Below are 15,268 nucleotides of genomic sequence, written 5' to 3'. Positions count from 1 at the left end.
CAAACCATTCTATGATTCTATGATTTTGTCTAACAAAATAGCCCTTGGAAGCACTCCATTTTCCAGAGTGCTCCCCATTCAAGTCTGTGCCTTCCAGGTGCTGTTCCCAGCCTCTGCACCTTCTCATGTACGTACCCGGACTCAGCCTGGCTTACTGCTGTGTGGGGAAGGAGAGAAAGGAAGACACAGTTGCTGCCCAAGCAACCAGGTCACTGCTGCTGCATGAACACAGGGTGTTCTAGTTGTTTACGCTTGTTCACTGGCTGAAAATAAATACCAGTCTTTGACATGTTAAACCATAAAACAGATCATGTCCTTTTTAAAGTCTTAAAAAATAAAAATGCCTACTTTGGTGTTTATTTATACCATGATCTGTATGTCAAAAGGGATTTCTTTGGAGCACAAATTAAATTTTATATTGGAAAACCGTTGCTTTTCAAAATGGAGCTGTAAAAATAGTCATATAGTGGAAACTGAATGGGCAAGACTTTCTTTTGTATCTGATTGACTTTTCTGTTGTAATTTTTCATGCTGTATTTCAGCTTTTCTTGTCTGTTACAGAAATCAGAGCTCAATGTATGTTAGTCATGTGCAGCTGCATTGTGAATGGACTGAAATGTGCTCAGATTTTGATCATAGTTAGCAAAGTCTATATATGTGATATGTGCTGCATGAGCTTCAAGAACAGCAGCTTTACAAAACATTTGCTTCGTTCTTATTGCTTCCAGAGGATTTTTCTAGAGTTTTCCCAATTTTCTTACTAATTTTTCTTAATTGATCTGCCTGGAAAACCTGAATACCCTGCAATATTTGGAAATACCACAGTGGTACATTGTAGAACTCTCTTTGCCAGAGGATTTGGTTCATGTCACAGTACAGTGACACTTGAAGCTGAGTTGACCCTTGCATTTGGATAGGAAACACAACCAACCTTTAGCACCCAGAAGATCTGCATGCAGCACTGCTTTACGTGGTTTCTTTGTTTCCCTAGAAACAAAAGTGCCCTGTAGTATCAGTCAGGTGGGAGGTAGGATATTACTGTAACAAAACAAGTTAAATTTTGTATTACAAAGCTGAAAATGTAGTTAGAGACTAAAAGCATAAATAATAAGGAAATGCAAATGTAAAATGCACCATCATGTATCTCTAGTACTTGTCACCGAGAGATAGTTTGGTGTTTTTGTAAAGTATCTCTGAAGTTTTTGAAACCATGGAGCCTGAAGCTCCAGCAAATGACTTCAAAGATGCCTTATTTCTCTCAGTTACTTGGTAGATTTTGGTATGTCTTAGTCTTGGTTTAACTACTTTTTGCCTGTGGAGTATGATTTATCCTTTAAAGAGTAGAAAAGACTCTTTCACCAAAGTCTAGCTCTTTCTTTAAAAGGAATTCAATTTCTTAAAAGAATGTATGCTGTAATATTGTGCTGTCATGGTTTAACCTGGCAAGCAGCCAAACACCACACAGCTGCTTGCTCAATCTCCCCTGCTCTGGGGAATAGGGGAGAGAATTGGGGGGGTAAAGGTAAGGAGACTCGTAGATTAAGATAAAAACAATTTAATAAGTTAATTAAAATAATAATTATAATAATTGTAATAATAGAATATACAAATGAGTGATGCACAGTGCAGTTGCTCACCACCTGCCAACCAGTGCCCAGCTTATTCCTGGCTAGCAATCCTGGAGGAGAGAAAATCCCAAAACCGCAGCTCCGGAAGAGAGAGGATTCTGGCCAACCCTCATTTATATACTGAACATGACGTTGTATGATATGGAATATCCCATTGGCATATCCAAATGCCAGTTTGGATCCATTAATCATACTATGTTCCCCCCCACCTTCTTCTGCACCTGCACACTAGCAAAGCATAGGAAGTTAGGAAGTCCTTGATTTCTTAGCAACTAAAAACATCAGTGTATTATCAATACTCTTCTCATACCAAATCCCATACTAAATCCAAACCACAGTGCTATTCTAGCTACTAAGAGGAAAATTAACTCTATCCCAGCCAAAACCAGGACAGGTGCATGATGTTTGACTCTGGCAGTGTAAGTTGTCTTTTGGTTTAACTAGCATTTAGAGACACCTTATGACATGTTAATAAACTTAAAATTTTAGAAGTAGTTATTTCATCCTATGTTCAAGTCTTGTTCTCTGCAGACAATGAAAACAAAATAAAATAGACCCGACTCACATTTCAGTGAATTCTCTGGCCTCATGAATAGTTACAATTAATGTGGAAATTGAGAGGACTTAAACCATCCTGGATCTTTGCTCTGAGGTTTGACTTTTTTAGAACTATCAAGTATGATATAATGTAAACATAGAGTGTGTGCTAGAAAGAAGCTGCCTATTTGTCATTTTCTGTGAATCTTTTTGTAATGGCTTATCTTCCTTGTTCACAGTTGATGTCTGGTTAGTTGTTGTGTTTGGATTCTCTATTCTGCGGCTATAAAATGATATAATTGACAGTAAGTGGGTAAGAGTACAGACTTATTTTTGATGAAAACAGAATGTTCTGGAATCGAGTTTCTGTTCAGGCAAGTAAAGGTTTTCAGAACATTTATTTCAAAGAAGAGGAGCTTTCCTCCAAATGTCTGCTTCTGGCAGGATGCGATGGGCTGAGGAGGAGCGTGGTGCTGGCTGGATGTGCTGGCTGCTGGAATACTGCACAGGGCTGGCTCTGCCATGCCTGCCAGTACCAAGAACACAGTGAGGCTTTTTGAATTGCTGTTCAGAATGTTTCCCTGTAGGAATGCTACAGGATGGGATTAATGGGATTAATTCTAGGGTTTTTTTGCTGCTTGAGGTGTAAGAGGAGGCAGTTCTTCATTCTTGAGAAGTATAAGTACAGAAAATATTGTTGACTGGAAGTCCTTAGAGCATCTAGGACATTTTCCCATAAGCTGTTAGGGTAATGTTCACATCAGGTTAAGAGTGCACTTGAGACATGTCATCTTTTCAGGGAGGGAGCTGAGAGACACTTGACTGCCCAAGAGGAGGTTTGATAGTGTGTATGTTATTTGTTCCTCTCATCTGCTTCCTGTATTCCTGTGTAATGCTTCCTCTTGTTCAAAAGCAGTATAGCATTTCCTCAGGAAGCTCTTCCCAGAATTTTCATCTTCTAAATGGTACCAGTGGCAAACTAAAAGTCTTTCTTCAAAAAGTAAACACCCTCATGTATTTTCTTTTATTAATATATTTTTTCATATCAGGCTTGTCTGACTGGTACTATAATTATGGTACTGCCTTTAGGAATAATATGGAGAACAGCTGTAACAAATGCACAAATGTGTTTAGGGGAGTTGTACTGTATGGCAGGGATTGGTTATTCATTTATATTCTGAAGGAGAAGCTGTTTTATTCAGAGCGCTCAGAAAACGCTCGTGGAAACTTTAATGGAATTAGGACAGCTGGTCTAGCAGACTTTGAAGTCTGCAACACAGCCGGCCGGCTGGCATTCCCAGTGCCAACTGGCTCAGTAGCAAGTAGAGATGGCAACTGTGACTTTGGCTTAGGAAACCCTGTATATATAGAAGATGACTTGATGACAGGCAAGACTCAATAAATCTGATGACATAATTGAACTCTGTTACCCAGTGTTTAGTCAGTTGGGATTAAACATTCCCCTACGTTTTCAATTTATATTAATTTTTTTTTTTTTTCTTCACCACAAGAACTTAGTGTCTTCCTCTCATTTAGTATCTTCTTTTGGAGTATCTGTCAAGGACATTATTGTAACAGATGATTGAATTAGATTTCAGCTACTGTATGTCATTGGTGATCTTTAGTCATTGTCAAATTTCAAATGAAATGTCATCTGGAAGTAAGTCATATGCAAAGCTACAAGAGTTTGGCTCTGCATCTGTCAGTAGACTTTGTGAATAATCAGATTTCCTGAGAGGCTGTGAATTTCTCACTTCATTGACTGATTCTTTGCCTCATAGTACAAAAATAGAGAAGGAGAAAAAAGAGCATGCTAAGCTGCATGGCATGATCCGTACAGAAATAAGTGGAGCTGAAATTGCAGAAGAGATGGAGAAAGAAAGAAGGTTCTTCCAGTTACAGATGTGTGAGGTAAGATTCAACATGAAATGCATATTGTTCTGCTAACATTTTCAGGAAAATTTTGAAAAACACAATTGTTTAATGGCAACTGTGATTTTAAAGGGAAATGCCAAGTTATTAGTGGACTCCGTTTGTTAAAGCAATTTTTTTTTATCCTGATGTGCTAACTTTGGGAATTTAGATCTTTTCTAATTTCACCTAACAAGTAAATTATAGATTAAATAAATGATGCAAAGCTCCATTAAACACTAAAAAATGATAATAAATAAGCTGTTACACTACTACTTCACTATAAGTTATTTTTAGCCCTAGATCATTCTCTGAATTGTTCTCTACACTGACAGCTGTTGCGTTATTATGAGGAAGGACTCCAGTCTAGCACAGTGTTGGGCTGGTGCTGAAAAAAAAAGTGCTAAGGATGGAATCCAGTTGTCTTTCAAGATGTTTCAGAATGTTTCTACTTTGAAATCTTTGTGATTTTGCAGTATGTTAAATCTGATGTGAATATTTTTGGTTCGATTTGTCAGGTTCCATGGTTGGAAATTCAAATTGCTGTGTTCATTCTTTCTATGCATTAACTCAAAAATATACCATGGGTGTTTCTTCTGTTTTCACTCTGATTATTAGAGATAATTTGACTCATATGCCAACATAGCTTACCAGCAGTTGTCCTGAATACCAACTTTAGTAACTGCATGCACTGATACTTAATAGAAATGCTTCAAATTTCTATATGGAGTCAGACTAAAGTATTCAAAACTGATGAAGGGATTTGAGTACCCAATAAACATATGGATGTTGCCAGCTAATTGCCCATCTGTATCCTTCCTAAGAAATAACCAGGAACAGATGCTTCTCTCTTCCTGTGTCACAGTAAAGGAGAAGTTCACTTTAGTCAGTTGTAGTGATAATGAAATGCACGATGAAGTCTCTGAAACTGGATCAAGTTACCTTAAATATGGAATAGCTGAAGTGTATCCTGCATTTCTTCTGATTTTGGGGAATATAAGTTTGTACTCAGTTACCTCTGAATAGTCATAAAAGGGGACTTTGGTTCAGTTTTGTTAGTAAATCAGAAGTGTTCATATTGAAGTTGTATCATAAGTACAAACTACTTCTCTCTAAATTGTGAAAGTAAACTGGAAACCAGATGCCTGGATCTCCATTTTAAATTCACAGGAGCTAGAGAGGTGATTCTTCTAAATAAATACTATCCAGTGTACATGTCTACATTTAGGCTAATCTCTGTTTGCCTGAACCAGCATAAAAAGCTGCAACATTGAAAGCTGGCACTTGGATACTGCGTTATTTTAGTGGGTTTAAAACATTTAGGGTAGGGGAAAACCAGATACATTAGAGCATTGCTAAGAAGACATTTGCTTCTTTGCTTGGAGGTCACTGTCTGAGCAGAGGTTAGAAATTGTCATCATTTAATGGACAGTTCAGGACTCCTGTAAATATTTGATCAATCAAACTTCTGGTTGCATGGCTGGTATCTTTTGTGCTATGGCATTCAGGGGAGGAGCTGCCACTTAACATGGATTTTCATTGTGCCTAATACAAAGGGACACTAATTACACTTTTTTTTTTTTTTTTAGCTTGACAGTAGATTTTTTTTAATCACTTACTAAACTGTAATTTGCTGTAATTACCATTTATAGACACTTGATAGAGGAAACGATCTTACTAAACTGTAATTTGCTGTAATTACCATGTATAGACACTTGATAGAGGAAACAAAATCAGAAGGCAAATTTAAAAAATGGTTAAAATAATACCTCACTTTTTTGAGTAAACTGCTTTCTTCCTTAATGACATTTGTTTAGCAATGAATTTAACAACTAGTGAGACAGACACCTAGATGGGCTGATAGGTTTAAGAATGGGCTCCTAAATTTACTGCACAAATTCTTTTATACTTCCTTTAACACTGGCTTCCACTAGGAGCCATGAAGGAAGTTTTAACAATTTGAATTAATCATAGTGAAGTATCCCCACAGAGTATAAAAAATCAGTGATGGTAACAACTGCTTTTATGTGATTAACCCTTGGAGCCACTGTTTGATGTATTCTCTTCTAGGTCTTCTAAATCTGCAACTGTTAAAGCTTGTTGAAATGTAACTGAGCATAAAGTGTTAAAAAATACTGTAGCAATGATAATTAATTTCTTTTGTGAATTATTATTTTAACAGTACCTCCTGAAAGTCAATGAAATCAAGATTAAAAAAGGAGTGGACTTGCTTCAGAACTTGATCAAGTATTTTCATGCTCAGTGCAAGTATGTTTTAGTTTTCTTTATACCTATGCAATAACTGGAACAATGTTTTGTTTTAAATTTTTGACACCATCATAACACTTTTCTAGATTTTTCAAAATAAATCTAAGAGTCAACTGTTCTCGCTGATGTCTTTTGACAAATTGCTTTTGCCATAGATTAGTCATTGGTTTTGTTACTGTATTCTGAAACACGTAACAACGTTGAGCTGCTTCCATAGAGTATAATTGTCTGCTCCAAAGGAGTGCTGCACAATGATTTGGCATATTTCATAAACTCCTCTTGAAACAGAGCTGTTAGTTTGGTCTATTAGTTACTGGTCCATTAGTTTTGATGGGCTTTTTTGAGTGTATCTAGCAATGATCTAAATTAATTCTATGCTCAAGAAAAAGATTGAATCAGCAGTGGGATAAAACTATATTGAAAGAATCACTCTTTTTTCTAATTAATTGGAGGACTCAGTGATAAAACACAAAGCTCTTATTAGAATGATGTACTTTTTTTATAGCAGTCTTACAGATTAATAATATAGCAATGAAGTCATAGCTATAAACTTAAAAGAGCCGCTGTTAACCTCTTCAAATCAGTACGTTTTCATCTTCAAAGTCCAGTCTGCATCTATGTAGGTTTTTTCCCTATATAGGTGTGTGATTTTAAAATCAGTTTCACTTGTACTATGTCATTCATCTGCTCCGTCCATTTAATAAAATTTTGACAACACAAATGCTGTATTGTGTTGTCATCTTCTGTCTGCTTCCCAGAGTGAAAATATTTTCAGTTGCAAATGGTGCAGCAGTTTTTAATCAAATACGCATGTGGTTGTAGTTTCTTTATATTTTTTTTTTAAATCCTACTTTTTATTTTTAAGAGCTGAAATACTTGGCATTGATAACGTTACTGCCCCAATACAGAAATCCATATGATACAGTAAGATGTAGCATATTCAGTTTGCGTATAGGCCATAATTAATGCATGGGAAACAAAGGGGTTTTCCTTTAGTAGGAAGATTGCATCAGGTGCGAAATTATGGGGCTCCAAGAAGTCACAATGCTTTTATATCCACTAGAGCTTTTGCTGTTCTACAAATGAGTCTTACTTGTTCTGGGCCTTCAAAAAGTGGGATGAGAACCTGTATTTGAGGTGAGAATGAGGAAAATTTACGTGGGAGTGGATTGTGGCAGTTCTGAATCTAATTGGGGGTTTTACATGTTAGAATAAGCTGTGATGGAAATAGAGGTGGATTAGTCAAAGATGCAGGAAAAAAATGTTCAATGTTTTGAAGTTTATGACATGGCATAATAATATGCACGTCTTCCTTTGGCAACTTTTTAAACAAAAAATACAGAGCAAAGTTTAATAACAGTTTTCTTTTTCTTTTTAAGTTTCTTTCAGGATGGGTTAAAAGCAGTTGAAAGTCTCAAGCCTTCAATTGAGACACTCTCAACAGATCTTTATACAGTGAGTAGCAACCTTTCACATTTGTGTTGTAAACTTATTTTTTTACAGTAGAACTGTGATTTTTTTGGTTCAGGTTGGCTTACTGTTTTAATAGTCAACATTTTAAGATCTTTAGTATTTTTTGAGTAAAATTTTGTTTTAGTATCGTATCCAGAAGCCTTATTTTCAGTTCAGGATGCTGCTGTGTAAAATGTTAGGAAAACAGCCTTTGCTCTAAAATGTTTACTGACTAAGTGTAAAATAGCATATAGTTTCAAACTGAACACAAGGAAGCAAGAAAAGTGTGAGGCAAATATCAGAGTCTTAACCCAGCAACATTCTAGCCATTATCAAGTTTTCCAAAGATATAAAGAAAAATAAACTGATCACACTATCTTTTCTCTTTGTGTTTTCATTCTTGCTGAACATTTCTCAGAAAAATGAACTAATTAAGTAGCAAGTTTGGAAGATTTGGGTTGAAAAGAAACAATAATGTTATTCTTAACCTGTGTTTTTCTTCATTCAAGATTAAACAAGCACAAGATGAGGAAAGAAGACAATTAACACAGCTTAGAGATATTTTAAAGTCAGCACTCCAGGTTGATCAGAAAGAGGTAAGCATATAAGGTGGTTTAACTTTGGAATACCCATTTTAATTACTTATAATGTAATTTGATGCTGATGTTGAATGTTTTTGACAAAGGCAGGGTTTTTTTAAAATGAATTCCCCCTAAAAATATGTAAGACTTACTGCAAAATAATTTCTTATTGTACCAATACTGCAAAATACTTAAGATGATGCACCGTCTGTGAACTAACGGACAACGGTGTCTATGTTGCTCAAACTGAGAATGGAAGAACTTTGGCAGCATCAAGGAGATCCCTGTAGTACAATCTTATCTCATAATAGTATTCCAAACTGTATAAAGATTATGTAAAACTGAACTTCAAATCCCAGAATACCTCTTGTCATCATCTGCAAAAATGACAATTAAGTTTGCTACTCTGTTGCAAGATGCCAGTTTTCAAACATGCAAGAGCTAGGTCAGTTCGGCAATCTAACAAATAAGTATTTTTTGTGTTTTGGTTATGAGTGCTGTTAGATTTCAATAGTTCTGGAGTAGTTTTATTTGGCAAACTCTGATCTGGAAGCAAGCATCTTTTGTATAATCTAATCCTAAATATTTGGTCTACTTTTGTTTCAGATTGCTAGTGCTTCCTTTTCGTATAAATAAATGCCAGCCAGCTTCCTTTTTGTGGCTGCTGAGCCATGAGTAAATGATGAATGAACCCCCTCCCCCCTTTTCAGATTCTCTTTCTGAGAGGGATAATAATGAAATAGTTTAGTCTGTAGAGCTCAGACTTCCTTGATCTTTTCCGGTCTTGCTTTCGTCTTCCTGTAAAGGTTCTGGTCACTCCTAACTCTCACCAGTGGCCAGATGATGATTGTTGAGCAACCTAATCTGGTGAAAGATCTCCCTGCCCATGGCCTAGGGGTTGGACTAGATGATCTTTAAAGGTCCCTTCCAACCCAGACCATTCTGTTTTCCTGTGACTTGCTGATAGGCATTCCAACACTCTTCACTTTAAGGTGCTGTTTGTTACCATGTGAAGTTTGACCATTGTATACAAAGTCCCATACAGTTTGCAGGCACTTTCTTAGGTTCTGCCTGGCATTTACGACTCACTGAGGGGTGCATTTGCTAAAAACTTCAAAATTTGAGTTTTGTGGAAGGAAAGATTAGTGGTCCTAGTGGAAAAGGTGACTACCTTGGATTCACCATTGTTTGCCCTTTCTCAGTAGGGTCTCAAATAGGTCTCTCAATAGGAAGTCTTTGCTGTTCAGGGTGTGTTAGCAGGCTCCATATTTTATTTGGGTCTTTGTTCAAGTGAGGTAATAGAAACAATTTGGTTTCATAGTTTCTGGGAATGTTGCTTCTCTCTGTTTACCTGTTTATCAGTGATACTGATATTGAATGTATATGGAAGATGTGGTGAGCACACATCTTTTCACAGACTGAAAAAATGTAATAATACACATAAGTTTGTTACTTGAACTGTTTTTGTTGCATTTAAAAATACAAGTGTAAAAAGTGCTTTATGCTATTTTCATTCTTTATTAATTTGGCAAATTTAGATATAGATGTTTACCTGCAGAGCATGAGAAGTACTATAATTATTTTTAAAGTTTTTTGAAAACATCAGTTAATCAGTGGGATGCCAGACAATCCCAGTATAATTTACTGTACAACTCAGTAATATTATTCTTGTTGCACTGTAATTTCCTTTACTATAACTGATTTCTTTTTCCTTCCTGAAATGCATTTACATTTTGTGACCGAAGTCTAGGAGAGTAAGTGTTACTATGTTTTAATGAAAATAGTTGGCATGATTTCCATTCACATTTCAAGAAACTGGATTTTTCCTCTGAGCTTTTTTCTGTTGGTATGAAAAGACTGGTTCTATTTTTCTCCTCTTCTGCTTGTTATATTAAAAAAAAAAAAAAAAAAAAAAGAGAAGTTATATTTTTCTTGGGAAAGAAAATTACTGTATGACAAATTGCTGATTTCCTTTTCACTCTCTTTTGGAAATTAAATCCAGTTGCTTGATTTTTATACTCTTGCAAGAGTTTGCACATACGTGTATTTTTAATTAAAATTTACTTCACGTATGAAGTAATAGAACATTGACAAATATTGTTTCTGTTGTGCTTAAATATATAAAAAAAGACACAAATACTCATAGTGAACCTTTTTTGTTGTGCCTGTATACTTGTGTACATAGTTTCCTCCTGCACAGAACTTCCTCAAACCTGCTTTGTATTGAAACATCTTTTTGAAACATCATGGTGTGTACACCTCTGTAATTTTTAATTTTTAAACTTTTATTTTTCAAACTATAGAGTTCCTGCAAGTTTCGTGGTCAACCTTAGAGTCATATTGCCTTCATTTCTCTCTTCCCGTGTCCTCTCTGAAGGTAGCCTTACTGTAGTGTTTAGAATTGCTTCTGCTTCTCCTAGGTTTGATAGAACCTGTGATCCATTTAGGCTACTGCAAAGTAGGATACGTTGTGTGTTTCTTGACATAAATTACTGTAGCTGTGCTATAGGAGAGGCTGCCTGCAGGGGGTTCTGGCAGATACATCTGTTGGAGGCTCTATGGGGCTGCAATAGATAAGGGATGGATCTTTGAAATGTCCTCTTGGCAATGGTCCTGCAAATACAAGAAAAGTTTAGGCTGTTGGAGAGCTGTAAGGGCTTTTTGGCAGCTTTACCCACAGGAGTGATCCGAACAGTCTAAAATCCTGCTCCATGGGAGCTGTGGAATGGCTAGCCAGAATCTACCGTGTGTAAGTTAGAGCACACGGTATGGAAAGTTCTGTTGTGTTCAAATAGTGGAGCTGATAAATAGGTTTTTAGAATCTCTCTTATCAGTAGTCACAGACTGTTTTCACATTTCTTTCATTTTTAGCTATGCTATTCAGTTTGATTTAGAAGTCAGCCATTCTTTATAAGACTTTGGAAGAAATCATTTCAAAGCTCTTCGTGGTCAGTGAAGCGATTCATTATAAATATGCTGCAGTGAAATGACTCACCTTTTTTTTTTGTATGCCTATCTGCATTTCAAAGCTGATAAAGTGGACAAAGTTCAGTTTCTTAGACTTGTGTACTTCAGTCTGTTCTGATCTTGTTGTGCTCAAGAGATATTTAAAACGACAATACGCTGTGCTAGGTATGTCCTATACCCTGCAGTGATCCGTTTCCTCCCATAGCTAATGTACATTGTTCCAGCTCCTCTGATGAGGCCGTTGGGTGTCACCCTGTTATCTGTGATGTGTACTCCTGTTATGTGCAATATGCAAACCAGAAATAAGGGAGGATCCTTTGGGGAGCCTGCATATGGAAAAGGCATGCTGAAATTGCCCGGAAGGATGTTAATTGTGATGGTGATTTGTGGTATGGCATCCCATCTGCTGGGAGCTAGATCAAAATCATGAACTCGCTTGTCAGAGAGCTGTGGAAAACCATCATCTGGCAATCACATTGGACACTATTGATTTGGGCACAGCCTGAAACAGGGATTTAAAATTGAAAGTCTCCTTGTCTTGTCCTTACCTCCCTTTTGTGAAATAGTATTAAATTTTTTAAAGGTACTGTTCATAATAATGAATGTGTGGAAATACATGTCAGCTACAGCAGCTTCCTCTCTGGTTGAAATAAGGCAGGAAGCTTGTATTATTGGCCTGACAGTTTGGCCAAACACAGCAGCTGAGTGTAAACAACAGCTGAAGGGAGGCAGATGAAATGCAGCAGAAAATAGTCCACAAAAAGTAGCAGCACAATCTTAAGTAATGGGAATGGGGCTCTGGGCAGGTGTTGGAGGTCATTTGAAATCTTTGCATAATTGAGGATATGGAGAACTGAAATTAATTTCCTGTAAGGCCTCTAATCTTATTGAGAATGGAGTTTCTTTACTGACTAATGGGAGGCAGAGCTCAAGGCATGGGTAGGACACAATAGGCAGTGTCAGATCAGATTTTCTTTGTAAGTCACTAGATGTATGCATGCAGCAGTTCTCAGTCAGTGATGAGAATTCTTTTTAAATGTTATTCTGATTTTATGTTGGGCAGCCAGAGTGCAGAACCAAATAATTCTGTGCAAACAGGCTGGAGAGGAATGATAAACAGACTGGCTTAAATCTGAAGGGATGATTTGCCAGTCAGGGACACTTAAGCGGTGCTTTTGTAGTACCTGTAAAAGCCTCAGATGAATGTTGTAGCTACCTCATATGCCTTCCTAGATCACCAGCTGAGAGACAGGGAAGTGGGCACAGGTTGCTTCTGCTGGAAAGGAGCACCAAGGGGTGCTGCAGCCTGCCATGAGCTTGGCCCATGGTTCTCAGGACCACTGAGCTCCAGCACTGTGTTCAGGATGAGGCTGAAATCCTGCAGCCTGGAGGTGTGGAGTCCTCAGTGCACTGAACAAGGGTGTAGGTGTAGCTCTGTCCCTACCAACATATTTCGGACCTGTCACGTGTTGCCACTGCTGTTGAGGAGGATCTTGAACAGCCTTGGCTGCAGTAGTAGTTTTGATGGCAGAATGTGCTGCTGGAGCTTGTGAAGGAGCAGCATTCCATCTGAGCTGGCGTTCTCTGGGGAAAAGCGCAGTCCAAGTGTGTTCTTCATTTTCGTTGGTCTTTTTCCCATGCTTATATTCAGAGATGTCTTATACTTAAGCTAATAAAGAGTATGCAGCTACTTGTAATTAGAGACAAACTATCTTCTTAATTAATACTTTTTAGATCACTGTATATTTTATTTTATCCTGTGCACACTCTGAAAACCCAAAATGATTTATTTTGTGGCTGCACTCCTAGTGTATCTGAGACACACTATCTCTTCTTTTTAGCAAAAGAGATTTTTTTATCAAATTAGTAAGTTTATTTCTTAATAGCTCTTAGGTTTTGCTTAGAATAGTTCAGATAGTCAATTAAGTGAACTGCTTTCTTTATGTTTTTTTTTACCTTGTATTATCTGCCATATATAACAGAGGTGTTATTAAGTCCATAGTGCAGATATTGTAGAAAAGAAAACAATAAATATTGTAAGTATTAGTCTTTGTTACTGTATGCATTGAAAAGTCCATGCCAACATGTTGCTGCTGCTAATACAGCTGGAGACATCAGATCCCTCATTACCAGGTTCTTATTTTTAAAGAAGTTGTACTCGTGCAGTAGTTGGTCCTGCATCTGGGTGGTTCTGAGAGCAGTGAGAAGGGTTTAGTTGATCTTTGTCACTTCCTTTCCCATAATTCTACTTTGTTCAAGATATTTTGGTTTAAATTATTCTTATGGAATAACTTTTTGGTTTTCCTCTATGCCTCCTGAACAATGTTTCTAGGAGATCTCTTCTGCTTTTCAGAGAATAACTTGACTCAGTTTCCACAAGGAAAACCACTTCTTCAGCCTTTGGTGTTTGTACGTTGCAGTGTTTGCATAAGTTGGAAAGCCTGCTGCTCAATTAATTTTTGGGTTAAAAACCTTATATAAGGCCAATAGTAAAGCTAAATAAAAGCAAGTAAGAGGATTTGGGCAAGTGCCGATAATGACTACTTCTGAAATGCTTTTTGTGCCCTCTGGAAAAAGAACTGGATCTTGTCTCTCACTGAGGAGGAAAAATGTGCTTCGTTTGGCCTGTAGGATTAGAGCAGGAAGGAAATGCTCTGAAACTCATTAATAGAGGAGATATTTCAGTTGAAGGTGTAGAATGCATTACAAATTGCTGTTCTCTATATTTCAGGATTCTCAGCTTCGTCAGAGTACAGCTTACAGTTTACATCAGCCTCAGGGAAACAAGGAACATGGCACTGAACGCAATGGTAGTCTGTACAAGAAGAGTGATGGGTAAGTCCTGCTGGATTCTGCTGCAAAAAAAATTAGGTCTTAAGAGCTGAAGCAATGTCATACTAAATATATTAAAAACTGAGTCACTTTTTTTTTCCCCTCCTCTTTAAACCAGAATCAGAAAAGTGTGGCAGAAGAGGAAGTGTTCAGTTAAAAATGGTTTTCTTACAATTTCCCATGGTACAGTAAGTATTTGTTTACAGTATTTTACGTACATGGTTGCTAATACAAAAAGGCAAGCTGTGCTGCTCTATATTTATAATTTGGTATTAGCTGGATTCCTGATGCAGTCTTGAATATGATGGATACATTTTTCTTAAGGCAGTCTTTCAGAAATGTATCGGCATACACAGTATCTAAAAATACAACTGTTTTAATGCCTGTGACTATTAATGGGGGAAAAATGTCTTTTTTAATGACTCATTTAGTTCATGTAAAGTGTTCATATTTTACCAAACTATCTAAAAATACAAATTCTAACTTTGTTTTTTTGAAAAGATATGGTTGGGTCTTAAGCCATTCTTTTAGATATGGGTTAAACAACTTTTTATCTTTACAAGAAAACTGAGAGAATGCTGAGTCTCCCCCAGATTTGCTGCTATGTGGTAATCTGTTCTGAAGTTAGCTTTCCTGGGGAGTAGCTGTTGGGGAAAATAACTCTGAAGGCAACTTATACCAGAATGACCAGATATAGTTAGAAGTCCCTCTTTATTTACTACTAATATTTGAAACACATTAGCAAACTTCTCATATTTATACTTAAAGTTTTAAAACTTCATGCCTTCATATTTTGGACCTTTTACACTTCGGTTTGAACTCAGTTGTTTTTGCTGTCCCATAACTTTTCATTTTTTATGTTGTTTTCTCAAAAATTTTTAAGAAGGTTTCTTAAGGCAAAAATCAACTCAGCGACAGTATTTCCCATTCTTGGTCCAATAAACAGTCCTGTTTCTTGATCCTCTTATGAACCGTTCTGTTCTTCATCCTGTTATGCCTGTTGCTATGACTACAAGTTGACCCTGACAGCAAAAATGAATCAATCTCTCATTTGTGCATCTAACCAGAAACTGTTGCCTTCTGAATTGACAA

The 15,268-nt window shown here is 36.9% G+C and overlaps 1 long non-coding RNA gene across 1 annotated transcript; it reads left to right on the top strand.

The window, feature by feature from the left end:
• Positions 1-6,203: 6,203 nt before the first annotated feature.
• LOC104528512 (uncharacterized) lies at positions 6,204-14,368 on the top strand. The gene is made up of 5 exons (XR_003766265.1): positions 6,204-6,344; positions 7,724-7,799; positions 8,306-8,392; positions 14,076-14,179; positions 14,295-14,368. It is a non-coding gene; the product is annotated as an uncharacterized LOC104528512 (long non-coding RNA).
• Positions 14,369-15,268: the final 900 nt, after the last annotated feature.

The sequence above is a fragment of the Antrostomus carolinensis genome, unplaced genomic scaffold, assembly GCF_000700745.2.
Source record: "Antrostomus carolinensis isolate BGI_N321 unplaced genomic scaffold, ASM70074v2 scaffold6527, whole genome shotgun sequence".
Classification (NCBI taxonomy): domain Eukaryota; kingdom Metazoa; phylum Chordata; class Aves; order Caprimulgiformes; family Caprimulgidae; genus Antrostomus; species Antrostomus carolinensis.
Note: the sequence above shows the minus strand (reverse complement) of the source record. Positions and strands in the feature narration are given on the sequence as shown.